This window comes from Natrix helvetica, assembly GCF_964273705.1.
Source record: "Natrix helvetica genome assembly, chromosome: 2".
Classification (NCBI taxonomy): domain Eukaryota; kingdom Metazoa; phylum Chordata; class Lepidosauria; order Squamata; family Natricidae; genus Natrix; species Natrix helvetica.
The window spans coordinates 56,275,907-56,291,274 of NC_138552.1; the positions used below are offsets into that span (position 1 = coordinate 56,275,907).

Below are 15,368 nucleotides of genomic sequence, written 5' to 3' on the forward strand. Positions count from 1 at the left end.
TATTTATTGTCATATCCATAGTATCTTTGATTTGTGTGTAACATTGCCTAAATCTACTAGTTGTTTTAATTTTTTTTTCGTTTTGGTAGCTTCAATTTCCCCTCATATTTAGACTGTTGATGCTTCTGCTCTTCACATTTCTGATTGAGGACACATACCTTGAAATATACAATTGAGACAGGAGTCCTAATTGCACCCTAAATTTACTTCGTTGTCACTTTTCTGGAGAAAGCAAGCTTGCATTTGGTAATTCCATTTTTTTTTAATTTCCAAGTTACATCATTTGATTTATACAGGACTTGAACACAATATCACTTACTTGGTTTAAAATGTAACTGTGATGATAACCATGTACATTATTCCTAGATTATGCAAAATGGATCTTCCTGTAGTTTCATGTGCTACTAGTTTGCTCATAAACTTAACAATGAATTTAAAAGCTCAAAATGGTCTGGAATCAGAATACTTAAGGAATTCTGGCAACATACCAGAGCTGGCTTTAATTTCAATCCATTTATCATAAATTGTATAATGTTGGGCATTATATATGTTGTATTATTAATAAATAATATAAGCAGAATATGTAATTCTGAAGTTCTTGTTATGTATGCTTACATGATTTTCACAAATATTTTAAGTAGAATACAGGAACGCTGTTCTTAGTATTCATTTATCTTTCTAATTATTTGGTGAGTTACTTTTAGTTCCAGTTGAAATGGAACAAGGTGAAATGAACAAATTCAAAGTATATTGGGCATGGCTTTGCCATATCATATATTTCAAGTGGTTCCAAAAATATTTTGAAGGAAAGCTTTCATGACAAGTGTATTTGTCTGAATTCTGAATGCTTTAAGAAAGCTTTACTAGTATTTTAATATATCCTTCAAGCAGGTTTATAAATTGTAATTTCACTAGTTGTTCACTAGAATGCATGTTAGGCTCTGATCATTGTAATTCTAGTCTGATATGTATGATCCCCAAAACTTGTCTAGCCAATACTGTTGTAGCTAAATGTAGCTACTGCTTAATAAGCCTTTGATATATTATGTTATTGTCTCTGCTTTGCTAGATATATAGTATATCTTTTAGCAGCTGAAAAGCAAATATTTCCTGTATTTAGTTGAAATACACATTATGAACTTTTTTGGGATTTCTATGGCTAGCTAGATTTATATGACATGACATATACAAACTGCAGTTTTATAAACATTTGAAACATGCAGAAATATAAACACATAAAGATCATAAGGAGTCCTTTTATGCATAGTTTAATATATATTTCTTGTTGAGAAAGAGAATTTTACTCAATCCGTTTTTGTCTGATGTGCATTAGCCTTTAAAAGTGCATTTAATCCTGATATAATACTGAGTGGCAAAATTAAGTTTGTTTTAGTACGTTTTGCTTGCTGCACAATCATAATGTTTCATGAAAGAATAATTTATTTTTTGCATTTTTGTCCGTTTTTGAAATATTTGTGTCAGTTGCAGTCAATCCACATGTGCATCTCCAAAGCCCATACAAGAGTAGTATATTATACAATATAATGTGTATATACACACACACACACACACACACACACACACACTTCATATAGATGCATATACAAATAGGAATCTTCAAGTTGGTGATAGTTGCATATTCTATTGAATGATGATAATGAACCACAGATGAATTTTGGAAAAATCGTTCAACTTTCTAAATGAATGCTATCTAGGGTGAAAAAACTATTTTCCTAAGACACAGTACTTATGTAGGGATAAGACAGGAGTGTATTGAAAAAGTGATTGGGTTATTAAGAGACCTAAGAACAAATCAGAACTGTGACTGCTTGTTGAATATTGCTTTGAAATAGATCTGTTTGTTTTGAATACACAATTCAAGCAGATGTCCAGTCGTATATATGCATAATAAGTGACTGGATTTAAACCTAAAAATGTGATTCATTTGTGTAGATGTGTAGAATTCATGGAGAAGAGAAGTTCTGAATGGCAATGTTGGGATAAAATGGGTATGGAAGAAAAAGAAAAGAAGTGAGAGTTAAGAAGTGGCAGGAAGATAAAATATGAGTCTTGAATGAAGAAATGTAAGATAAATTATCTCTTGACCAACCAAAATTGAAAGTAGACAAAATGAAATAAGAAGAAACTGCTTTTAATGCAGTGCAAAGAAATGTTGGAATTATGCTATGGGAAAGAATGAAAAAATACAGCATGCTTTGCATAGGTTACCCTCAATTACTCATTAAGGGACTGTTACAATGGAACCGAACAAGGGGACATACACCATTTCTCATAGTTGCGGCTGTCAGAGTGTTACCCAGACATGTGCTTAGGATTCAGGCAGTGGTTTGCAACTACAGTGGTTGCAGTGTTTGTGATCATATTCTCTTTATGACATTCATTGCTGGCTTCCAACAAGCCAAATCAATGGGGAAATCTAGCAGGATATTACAAATGGTGATCACGTGATATTGCTACCATGCAGGATCTGCCTAACAATGGCAAATAAACCTGTTACAATTAGTGTGGTCACAACCACTTCACTTGGTGATGGCATTGCCACCTCCAAATACTGTAGTTAAGCAAGGATTACCTGTAGAATATTGAAAGTGATTGCATATGTATGTGAACAAAAATTCATACAGGTAATCATTATGTGCAGGGGAGCTTTTCCAGGGTAAAACTTCAATAACTGAACTGCAAATAACAAGACTTTGTCTATGGGAATTTATTTATTTAAATGTATAAAGCCACCTATTAGGTTTCCTTTTTCCTCTTTTGCTGCTTGATTGCAATGGGTCTTGATAGATTCATGTGGCCTCCTAATGGCAGCTGGCCTTTTCAAGTCTTTCTTGTCTGCTTCATATAGTTCACATCGTTTGTCCACTCCATGGGGTTTTCTCATGAAGCTGCTGGAGTGACCCATTGATTGTGACACAAAATAATGAGTGCTGCCTGAAGACTGCTTGTGATTCATTACAACCACTATGAATAGTTTGCAGGCAACATTAGCATCCAGCGGTGTAATTCAGCAATGTGATATCATTTTTTATTTTGCTAAAACTATAGCCAAGATTTTCATAATGCAATGGTGAGATGACAGTTTTGGTAAGGTTCATTACAAACTTTTCATAGGGTACAGACTATATTAGTTTGATATAGTTTTTATTCAGATAAATGGACAAGCAATACATAATTTCTCCCATTGATTTTATTGCAATGTTGGTTTGGATCCAGCTGATTATGGTTTGTAATAAGTAACTCCCAATTAGAAATGTTTCTGTGCTGTTTCTAGTGGGAAGAAATTGAAAAGTGATTCTCTTAGAATAAATAATATTAGTATTTTTGAATTGCATATATTCTAATATGTGTAGCCAAAGATAGACAGGAAACAGGAGGATACATAATATAAATAAGTTTTTCTAAGTTAACTTGTAGTTTTAGGAAGACATTAATCATTTAGTGTAATAATAGGATACAATACTCCCCCCCCCTTATTAATACATTAATGACAATACAGATAGTCCTCCACTTACAACAGTTCATTTAGTGACTGTTCAAAGTTACAACAGCACTGAAAAAAATGACTTATGACCTTTTTTTCCTACTTACAACCACTACAGCCTCTTTCATCATGGCAACATGATGAAAATTCAGATGCTTGGCAACTGGTTCATATTTATGATGGTTGCAATGTCCCAAGGTCACATGATTACCTTTTGCAATTTTCTGACAAGCAAAGTCAATGGGAAAGCCAGATTCATTTAATAATGGTACTACTAACTTAACAACTGTGTGTTGGCAGGGGAGCAGAGATCGACCCGGAGGTCACTCACATGTGGAGTGCCACAGGGATCGGTGCTCTCGCCTCTCCTGTTCAACACATACATGAAACCGCTGGGCGAGATCATCCGTGGTTTTGGGGTGGGATATCATCTGTATGCTGATGATACTCAGCTATACATTTCCACCCCGAACCACCCCAATGAGGCCGTCGAAATGATGTCCCGGTGTTTGGAGGCCGTACGGGTCTGGATGGATGGCAACCGACTAAAACTCAACCCTTCCAAGACGGAGTGGCTGTGGCTTCCGGCCTCCCGGTTCAACCAGTTGCTTCCATCTCTGGCCATCGGGGGCGTGCAACTAGCCCCCATGGAACAGGTGTGCAATTTGGGCGTCCTCCTAGATGCCCGGCTGTCCATGGATGACCATGTAACAGCCGTGGCAAGGGGGGCGTTCCATCAGGTTCGCCTGATGCGCCAATTGCGTCCCTTATTGGACCGGGATGCCCTATGCACAGTCACCCATGCGCTAGTGACGTCTCGCCTGGACTACTGCAATGCTCTCTACATGGGGCTTCCCTTGAGATGCACTCGGAGACTACAGTTGGTCCAGAACGCGGCCGCGCGGGTGATTATGGGGAGGACTAGATACTCCCCTGTAACACCTCTCCTGCGCGAGCTGCACTGGCTTCCTGTGGTCTACCGAGTGCGTTTCAAGGTTTTGATTATGATCTTTAAAGCGCTTCATGGCACAGGACCTAGTTACATGCAGGATCGCATCCTGCCCCACACATCCCTACGACCAATTCGCTCACACAGAGAGGGACTTCTCCGGGTGCCGTCCGCCAAACAGTGTCGGGGGGCGACACCCAGGAGCAGAGCCTTCTCTGTGATGGGCCCAGCCCTGTGGAATGACCTCCCCCGTGACATCAGGATTACTTCCGATCTCCGCTCCTTCCGTGTACAGCTGAAGACCCACCTCTTTCAATTATCTGGCCTGGCTCAACTGTAATTTTTCTTACTCCTCCTGACTGTCTTTTTAAATTTTAAATTTTAATTGTACATTGGGTTTCTTACAATTGGGGTATTTTAATGGTGATTTTTAACTGTCTAAATGTTGTAATTTGTTACCTCCTCCGTGCATGTGTGTCTTTGTATATATGTATGTTTATGTGTTTGTACTCATGTTTTATGTTCTATATGCTCCATTGTACGCCGCCCCGAGTCCTGTCTGGAAAGGGAGCGGCTAATAAATTCAAATTATTATTATTATTATTAACTGCAATGATTCACTTAAAAGTGGCAAGAAACATCTTAAAATAGGGCAACACTCATTTAGCAAATGTTTCACTTAGCGACATAAATTTCAATTGTGGTCGTAAGTCGAGAACTACCTGTATAGACTTCTGCAAATTTTCTAGTAATTATTGCACCTCTGCTATATCAGCTATATCTGCTTTTTCACACTCATCAACTCATAAATTGGGTTCTGCTGTTTTTTCATACAGACCTTATCAAGAGAAACCATTATCAGCCATTTCTATGATGAAGCCTAGTCTGGTATAAAATGAATGAGGTTGTGGTCACCCTCAATTATGGATGCTGATTCGATGACTTTGAGTGGGTGACTTTCTCTGTAGGCTTGCCAACTTCATAGGTTGTTTTGAAGTAATCTGGAGGAGAAAATGCTATTTCTACTATCCTGCGCTTTTGAAATTGGAATGTAAATCTAGTGAACAATAATATTTTGTTTTTATATATTCCCTATACCCCTATTCTTCTTTACCGGTTTTTATTCTTCATAGCTCTACTGAGGCATATTAGAAAAAATTAGCATAAATATACATTTTCATTTGAAGGGTAAGCATTTATCATTAACTTTAAACTTTATGCTTAACAAATGAAAAACAACTAAGGAAGATGTGTGTTTCTTAACAAATTTGACAAAGTCTTCTGGTAAGAGAAGAATGGGACTAGGTTGCTTGATCTCCAGCAACCTTTGATACCATCAACCCTAACATCCTTCTGGTCTGGCTGTGTAGGTTGGGAGTGGTCACTAAGCTGGTTCTCTTCTTTCCTCCGAGGCCAGTTTCAGTTGGTATTGAGAGTGGCAAAAAGTCCCCTCCCCCCGTGGCCCTAAATTGTAGGTGCTATAGGGTTTCCCTGCTTTATTTAATATCTATATGAATCTCTTGGGTGAGGTCATACTTGATCAGGGAGTGAGGTATCACTCATATCATCTACATATCTTCTCATCAGGGGAAGTATTACTGCCAATGTCCTCTCTCGGAGTTTGGAAAATGTAGGGATGTGAATGGGAAATTATAGGGTTAATCTGAACCCTGGCAAGACTGAATGGCTTTGGATTTTTGGGCCACCTGGATCTGTGAATTTACTATCTTTGGCTCTGGATGGGATTGAACTTTCCAAGAGAGAACTGGTATGCAATCTGGGGATCCTTCTGGACTTACAACTCCTTGTTAGGGTGTAACCAACAAGTTGGGTAGACAATATATTGCACCAGGCATGTTATGTATCTTTAAGAGAGGAACTCTGCTAATTAGTAGATTACAGCATTTAAATTGCAGCTGATGTTGTTGCTCTCTCTCTCTCTCTCTCTTGATTGATGTATGATAACTGCTGTCTAACTGTTACTACTGTTGCTACTACTTACTGTGTGTAAGTTATTTGCTACTTGTATCCAAGTTATCTTGGTAGTATTGGACTGTTTTTTCTGTGTATGACTTTTTGGCTGTGTTTATGGATTTTGCTATATTCTTCAAAAAGTAAAGTTTATTTTGTTACTTTACTATCCATTATTCAAGTGTGGTTGCTTTATTTATCGCACGCTGCGTATACTTTACAGGGTTGCTCTGTTATAACCTCGACCTGGGGTTCATTGCTAGTGCTTAATCGCACCAGTACCTAACACTCCTGCTCAAAGAGCAGGTGGCATTCATGGCTAGGAGGGCACAGCTTCCAGTTGTGCACCAGTTGTTCCAATTCCTGGATCATAGGTTCTATGCTGAGCCATTCATTCTCTGTGTGGATTAATGTACTGCGTTCTATATAGAGTTACCCTTCGGAAGTATTTAGAAGGACAGTTGTATCTGGGCCTTAATGTGCATGTTACACTTCTGATCTGTCAGCTCATTTGTTACCATTTTGCTTCTGGATTTAATTAAAGGTGCTGATGGTAACATATGAAGCCCTGTATGGCATCTGACTGGAGTATTTGAGTGACTGCCTCTCCCCGACAGGTCCAGCAGAAGAAAAACAGCTTGTTGCGGATATAAATATCCGCTAAAGGTGAGTCGTTAGGCAGATGCATAGTTAAAAGTGCTTGGATTTTTACACAGCTGCTGTCATAAAAAATAGTACCTTTGATTATCATGGCATGACTTCAAAATTTCATATGACTTTACATGTAATAAATGCTGCCTGCCACAGTCATGATCTTTTAATCTATGCTGTAAGCTCTGGTCTGTTAATAAGATAAAATGTCAGTGTGACTGCATGATGGAGAGCACGATAATTGCCAATTCTTGGCAATTGCTCTTGTGCTAATTGCTTTTAATTGAACTTGGAGAAAAGGATTCCTTTTCAGCATTTATGAATACCTGTTGAACATTTCCCTCAAAAGCTTGTTTAAATATGCCTGTTAAATAGTCTGCTGAAAGTAGTAAATAAAAACCTCAAAAAGTAAAGGAAGAATTAAGAAATTGATATCTTTCCTTCCTCCTTGGATTATTTAAATTAATTTAAATATTCTAAAATATTTCTAATACAATATTTGGATAATATTCTAAAATATTATCCAAATATTCTAAAATATTAGGAACTGAGGTCTGAGAAATACATGGAAAGGCAAAAAACAATACAAAGCCTACATTTGAAGCTCAATCTCCTAATCATAAAACGATATGTAAAATATCATATCATTATATGCTATTTATTTATTGTGTTCTATATTTGTTGTCTAGCTGTTCATTAGCTTTGTTTTCTTGTTAAAACAATTACAATGTTTGTTTGAGGATGATATTTGCAAAATACCGAAATTTAAGAAGAAAGAACAAACAAAAATGTTTTTTCTCTCCAGTGTTAAAGGTTATGGAAGTAATACTTTTTCCTCCTCCCTTCAAACTACAATCTTAGGCTGTGAACTGGACCCAGTAAATTCTGCCTCAGATGGATGATGTGCTTTGAGCAGCTTGGATGAAAAAGGCAAGAGCCGATATAATAAAAACTGAAATCCAATTCTTACTCTGTCTGAGATGAGCCTTTCCATCCCTTTTTAAAAAATCCTTGTGGGCTTAAAAACAGCTTGTTAAATGAATTGGGTCACCGAGATATGAACTTCTATAGCTTCTGTATTTTTATGGTGCTTTCTATACCACCATAATAGTAAAACTCCAATAGAATTTTATTAAATGAATGAATTTAATTAAGGAAATAGGGTGTGTTTTTTAAATGCATGTGCATCTCTACATTTAAAAAAATAATAATTGCTATTTTTACAGTTTTCTTCGTCCTATGTATAAAGATTCATTCCAAACCTTCAACTTGTTTGCCATTAGAGTTGTCTTGTAAATTTAAGGATTTGCATTGTAAAATGTGACAGCCTAAAGCCAAAAATCTCTCCTATATGTCTATTCCAGCCCTTTTGGTCATTAGTCTTGTCTTTTCCCAGACAGCAGTTTATTATACCTTCTTTCCTTTCCCCCAGATAATTAAATGTCCCATGAGTTTGTGATTTTGGAGTTACAGTATCTATCATTATTCCCAATGTTTCTGCTTAATTGCCTTTAGAGATTGATCTGCAGTTAGTATCTCTGAATAAACATTAGATGTTTTTAATTCAAGATAACTGAAAAGAATAAAGCAATCTCTTTCTGGCAAACTGCAACCTGGTAAGGAGGGGGGGGGGAGAAACCCTTTGCACAAAATTTGGCACCTCAAGCTTATTTTGCAGAATAAGCAAATATTTTAATGGAATATATGTGAAATTTAACAGTGATGTCTGAGATCCCAAATGTATATGACATTTTTAGAAGTTTTTAGGGCATTTAAATATCTGCCCAGAGTAATTTAAAAACAAGATGGACACCATATAAATTTAATAAATAACTATGAATAAATTTAATAAATATGTAGTTATTATATAAACATTTAATAATGCATTTGACATGTAGCAAGCAATACCTTAGAAAAGACATTTTCAAGAAATACTAACATTGTCTCGTGAGGAATGTCCCAGGTGACAAGCAAGGTTGGGTCTTTCCTTCCTGGCTAATATCTTAATCTTCTTTACTGTAGTTTGTCAGATGGCACTGCCGTACTATGGCCTTCAATAACTCAGAAAATGTCATTACTTTCTAGAAATCCTAGTTCTTCATTCTAACTTTACTTGACTAAAGGAGGGGAGAGGAACCATGAAGTTACAGGAAAGGTTTGCTAAAACCTGAACAAATTCTGTTGAAGAACAACTCTTTAATAAAAAATATACTTTTTGAATAAAAAGATTCAAGAATAAGTTTTATAACCAATAAGACATTTGACCTCCAAGAACAGAATCCTTCAGATAAACTGCTGAGGTACCAGCTAGTTGATCAGGCTGGTATTTTGAGGATGGCATGATTGATCAGCTGTTGAGGATACTGAAGGCTCCATATCTGCTTTCAGTGAGAATGGATAGGATTCTGTACTATATTTATGGCCATGCTTCTGAAAGAGTCAGGTTGGACAGCTATCAACCATAGTGGCTATGAACCATGTAAGATTACTTCAATGTAGTACACTCTTCCAGATTAGTAGTATTGCATTTTGGATATACCAACATGATGAGTAGTATGAATAAGAGCAATATTGTCAAGTATCTGCACTACCATCTATCAGAAGCCTCTATTCTTCTTGGGCTGAGTTGAGGATGGTTGTGGAGTTTGAGTTGAAGACAATTGTTTTGATCAATATCACACATTGTTGAATTTTAATTTTTCAGAACTTATACTTGGCTGGGTGAGTAAAGATGGTTGACAATAAATAACCCTTGTAGTGCTAGAGAAATCATTTATTATACAGTGCTGTGCCCAACACCCAACTAAACTATGGGAACAGCAATGTCTTTACTTCTACAGCTTGAATTTATACGTTTGCTACTAATTTAGCACTGCTCCAGCAGTGTTCTCTGAAACTAAAACAAGACAAGAATATTGACAATTTTATAATGAAAAATGTTTGGAAAAATCTGTGAAGAAGTTGATTGTATTTAAATTGATTTTATGGAAAGTTACAATACAATAAGTGCATTTACTTATGTCACTTGTAACAAGTAACTCGAAAGAACAAGGAATACACGGCTGTAGTCATTATAGACTTCCCTAATGACTGAACAGAATAGATGGGTTATTAAAATGTCTTATCTGTTATATTGCTTCGTGAAAATATTATGTCCCTATTAGTAGGAAAAGGAAATAAAATAAGCAGATGACCACATTTCCAGATTATATGCATTTTATGTAATTTCTAGGAGAAAGTTTGGATGGCCAGATTCCAATTGTGGAAACCTGAAATAAAGCAAGGGTGTGAAAGCGACATTCCTATTAGTGGATGTTGAAATCCATCAGCATCAGGAAGCTCAGCTAATTATAGGATGATCAATTATTTCTCTAAAATTTGTAATGCAAAACACTGAATTTTGCCAAAAAGAAGCCTTTCAATTAAAATCTCAGATATAGAACTTGTTGATTTATATGAGAAATCCTATAGGCTGAGTAGATCAGGAAATAGAAGGCTTCCATCACAAAAGCAGAGTTGAGACATTGTGGCACAAGCTCCACCCTTTCATATGTGTATCTAGTTGTTACAGAAGGATGTCACCACTTTCTCGATTTGCCGTGGCCTTAATTAAATTCAAAAGTTAACTTTTTTATTGAAACTAATGGATAGACAGAAAAGAGTTGTAAGATAAGCTGCAATACTATTATATGCAATACTACCCCCAAAAGACTCTGAACTACCCTCAACAGAGGAATGTCTGATGAAGATGACAGCAGTAGCAGAGATGACAAAATTGACTTGTTTGATTAGAAAAAAGACAATTACTACATTTATTAGTGATTGGAAACCCCTTGTAGACTTTTTGCTGAAAAAATAATAATAATGAACTTGTGATGTATGGGTTTGATGATTAGAAAAGGTATGGAAAAAAAGGAATTATCTTCCTCGTCTTTCTTTCTCTTCTCATTTTTTTCTTTGCACATTTTCACTTATTTATTACTTTTCTTTACTTGCTTTCTTCTTTCAAAATCTGTGTTTTCATTTAATTTTTTCCCAATAAACCTTTTAATGTAAGATGAAATCTTTTAAATAAACTTTCTTAAATTTTATTGAGAAATTATAGTTTAATAATGAACTATATTCAAACTATTCAAACTTCTATTCGTAATTCATCAGACTAGGATGGTTAAAACTTTGATGTTCTTCATTTTGCACCTGCCAGGAAATTTCTCTTACATTCTGTTTGATCAAATTTTCTTTTAAAGGGTAATAATTAAACTGTCGTTGCTCACACTTGCCTAGCTTTGAAAATCATAAGATTAGCCTGATAGAATAAATAGAACAGGGTTGTTAACCTCATGGCCCCTTGGCCAGATGCATCACACCCTTGTCTTGCCCACATCCAGTTTAGCAAAGGAGAAAAAAGTCCTGATATGTCATGTGATGCCGCGAGTTTGACACCCTTGCTATAGAATGTCTGAGCCTGTGTGTCTGTTTGTTTCTGTTTGTGTGAAGGGGAGAAAAAAAGAAAGAGTAATAGAAGGTTACTGTCAGTCTAAAATTGTAATAGATATACATTCTATTGATAGCCATGTGAGACAGAAATCTAAAACAAAGGTGACAGATTTCTGTTATGACTGAATGCCAGAATTTAAAACAGTAAAAACAGAAAGCTGGCAGAGAATTTGAAGTATGCTGGAGTAGGTTAAGTGCATCAATTTTGTTTTGGATGAGAGGAAATATGCTTATGTGACTTTTACCACATTTTGGAATGTCAACTTGCATTCATTCTGATATACAAACCATTATAGAACAAAACATAAAATAACAAAAAGGAAGGAAGCCATTTTTCAAAGCATTGGATGCTAAAAATGTAAAATGCATGTTCTGAACTTCAGTCTAAATGTCAAGTGAAATTACAGGGCGGAGAAAGTGAAAATGCAGATGTTTAAGACAAAAATTTTGATGTTCACCTCTTATGGACTCTAAGTTTTGTTCAGGTGTTCTGATATTGGGAATACGTATATGGGGAATTTCCTGGTAAGCCCTCTTTTACACTGATGTTAGTCAAGATTTGCAAATTTTCATAGGAAGCTGGTCATTCAAATGATGTCATCTTCCTATGGATATTTGCATATTCTGTGGCATTTTTATCTTGTAGATATTCACACTGAACTGTTCATTGCAAATAACTGCTTACCATGTTACCTTAGCTCCATGATGGAGAACCTATGGCACATGTGCCAGAGGTGGCATGTAGTGCCCTCTCTGTGGGCATGCAAACCGTCACCGCAGTTCAATTCTGCCGCGCATGCACACGTGCCTCCCACTGGCCAGCTGGTATTTGGGTCTCTTCTGTGCATGTGCAGGGGGTGGGGAGTGTGCAGAGGGCACGTACATGTGTGAAAGGCAGGGTGTGTGCAGGGCATGTGTGCACGCGCGCATTGGATTTTGTGGGTTCAAGCGCATGCTCGCTTTGGGCACTTGGTGCGGAAAAGGTTAGCCATCACTGCCTTAGCTGATATCAATGGATACTCCCAGGCCTTTAAAAAAAATCAGTGGATTAAGGTTTAGGGAATGAAGTAGTTGAGGGTTGTATCTTCTACTCCAAAATCAGAGAACAATAAGTAAGTACAGGTAGTCCTCTACATACAACTATTCATTTAGTGATCATTGAAGTTACAACACCACTGAAAAAAATGACTGATGGGTGGTTCTTGCACTTTTGACTGTTGTACATGGTCATGTCATCAACATCCAAGCAATTGGCATGTATTTACAACTGTTGCAGAGTCCCAGGATCATGAGATCACCATTTACAATCTTCTCTGTTGATGTCTGATAAAGCAAAATGGGAATAGCCAGATTTGTTAAACCACACCACTTAACTGTAGTGATTTGCTTAACAACTGTGGCAAAAAAAGGTCATAAAATTGGGTGCAACTTAATAACTTAATGACCCAAGCTTAATAACCACAGAATTAAAATTTGAATTACAGAAACAAATTCATAACTTGTTCCATCTGTATTGTATGTATTGGAAAGTAGGTTTCTAAATAGCATCTAAATAATTAATTTAAATGAATTCAAAATAAATAATTTTGAAGATATATTTATGAATATGCTTTTCTAACTTTTTAGTTGAATAAGGTAACACCTGCTTCTGTTATTAGCAATGTCATGCAATTTTAAAATGTTATGTGACAAATCTGTGTGTGAGAGAGAGATCAAAAGAAGAGATATGCATATGCTTCTGAATGATATCACCAGCCTCATAAATATATTATCCATACATTAAGGTAATGGTTAGCTTCAATTTAATTGAAATTATGTTTTGAGTTTTATTTCAGTCCTAACAATGGAACTACGATGTACTGCAAAACAGTAGCCATTGTGACTTGCTATAGTTTTCTTAGATAAGTAGGTATACCTTGGAATGGAATTGTGATTTTGAGGTAATAACAAAATGGGTTTAATTTGCAGTTTGATCTAGTGGTTAAGGCACCAGGCTAGAAAGCAAGAGACAATGAGTTCTAGTCCCACCTTAGTCATTAAAGCCGGGTGATTGATCTTGGCCCAGTCACTCTTCTCAGCCCAACCCACCTCACATGGTTCTTATTGTGGTTAAATAGTAGGAGGGAGATCTGTTGGATAAGTTTGCCATCTTGAGTTATTTACAAACATAATAAATGTGGGATACAAACAATTAAAAACACAGGGACCATTATATTTGTGCATCATAACATTATTTAAGCAAAATAAACAAAAGAAAAAAATAGGAAATATTAAATCCACATACAGCTTTCAAGCATAAATTTTGTTCTTTCTAAAAAAATAATAATGTAAAATTGCTAAAGTTTCTTGTACAGCTGCTTGCTGTCAGCAAGGTAAAATTAAACAGAATAGAACTGCATTTGGCAGGCTGAGAGGAAATATATAATGAAGAATCAATTCTGAAAATAGTCTGGAACTGGGACTATCCACAATTGGGAATTGTGGGGAAAAAACCTCACATGATCTCCCCGCCACACTTCTGAATTTTTCCTATGGAGTAGCAATGGTCAGTGGTTTGTAATGTTGTCAGTGGCTCCATGAATGCCCTCTTGCTTTTTCTTTTAAGTCATATCCCAAGGCAGAAGTGCTTTTAAGGGATTGGAAGAAAATCGAGAAGCATGCTCTTCATATTTCCCTTTCTTATAATGTCTGGAATATAATAGGCATTGGCTTGACTTCTTGCCGGGGGGCATGAAGAGACCATGTGCTGAGTAAATATGATAATAGCTTCACCCTTCAGAGTGTGCCAAATTTTGTTATTCTGCCTACAGAACTAGACATGGACTGATTGCTTCTTCTATATTGTAATACCATTTGATTTCCATCATCCATTGACTATAATAAAAACACTGATTGATTGATGACAAAGGACATTGCTGCTGCATATTCATAATAAGAGATTTCATGTTTCTCTCTGATGGGATATGTATTAGCTGTAGTTTCAGCGTTTTGGTGATAATGATATTATATTACAAGTATTTTAGATTCTTAAGTATTAGTTTTAGAATTAGGGCTTTACTGTTGTCAATATTTTATCATATTATACACCCTTTACATTTAAGGAATCACTTTGGTCTCTTGTTTTCTGCTGTGTATCTTTTTTTTACTTGTTTATCTGTCATTTATTTATATCTTTGTTTATTTATATCCTTTATTATTTTTATGAATAGTTGAAGGCGAGGAATATCTCCAACATAGCTGCCTCCTCCAATTTTCCCCACAACAGTAACCCTGTGAAGTGGATTGGCTGAAAGAGAGGACTGGCCAAAGATTACCCAGCTAGCTTTCATAGTGAAGGTGGGACTTGACCTTACAGTTGCTTTCTAACCCATTGCCTTAACCACTAGATCAAACTGGCTTGTTCTGTTATCCTGGTAACAATCAAAATAAAGTTTTGATCAAAAATAGTTCCAGGTTGATACACGAGAGAGTTCAACAGCATCCCATATTTCACAGGCCTAAAATAGAAGGTTTCTTTTTCTTAAGCCAATGGCTCAATCAATCTATGGAATTTTTTTTATGAGTGTTGTTGAATTCTGCTCAATTATGATTGCTGTTAGAAGAAGCAAGCTTTGAATTATGCACTAATTTTGGTGATCTAGTTAGTTATGTGAAATAGAAAGCTGTTTTAACGCACAGTCAATCTGTTGAAGTTTTTATGAGTGCTGCTCAGTTATGATTGCTGTTAGAGTAAACTTTGAATTATGTTCCAGTTTTGGTGATCTGGTTAGTAATGTGTTGTGTAGAATTTCACCA

At 36.1% G+C, this 15,368-nt stretch overlaps 1 protein-coding gene across 3 annotated transcripts in view; it reads left to right on the forward strand.

Annotated features, from left to right (window-relative positions):
• The window catches only part of PRR16 (proline rich 16), a 133,499-nt gene that overhangs the window by 44,998 nt on the left and 73,133 nt on the right, over nucleotides 1-15,368 (forward strand). Inside the window, exon 1 of one of the 3 annotated variants that reach the window (XM_081943549.1) lies at nucleotides 6,998-7,091. The exons of the other annotated variants lie outside the window; for them this stretch is intronic. The gene's annotated coding sequence lies outside the window, so the exon portion shown is untranslated. Of the gene's footprint in view, nucleotides 1-6,997; nucleotides 7,092-15,368 lie in introns of those variants that run through there. 3 annotated transcript variants of the gene reach the window in all.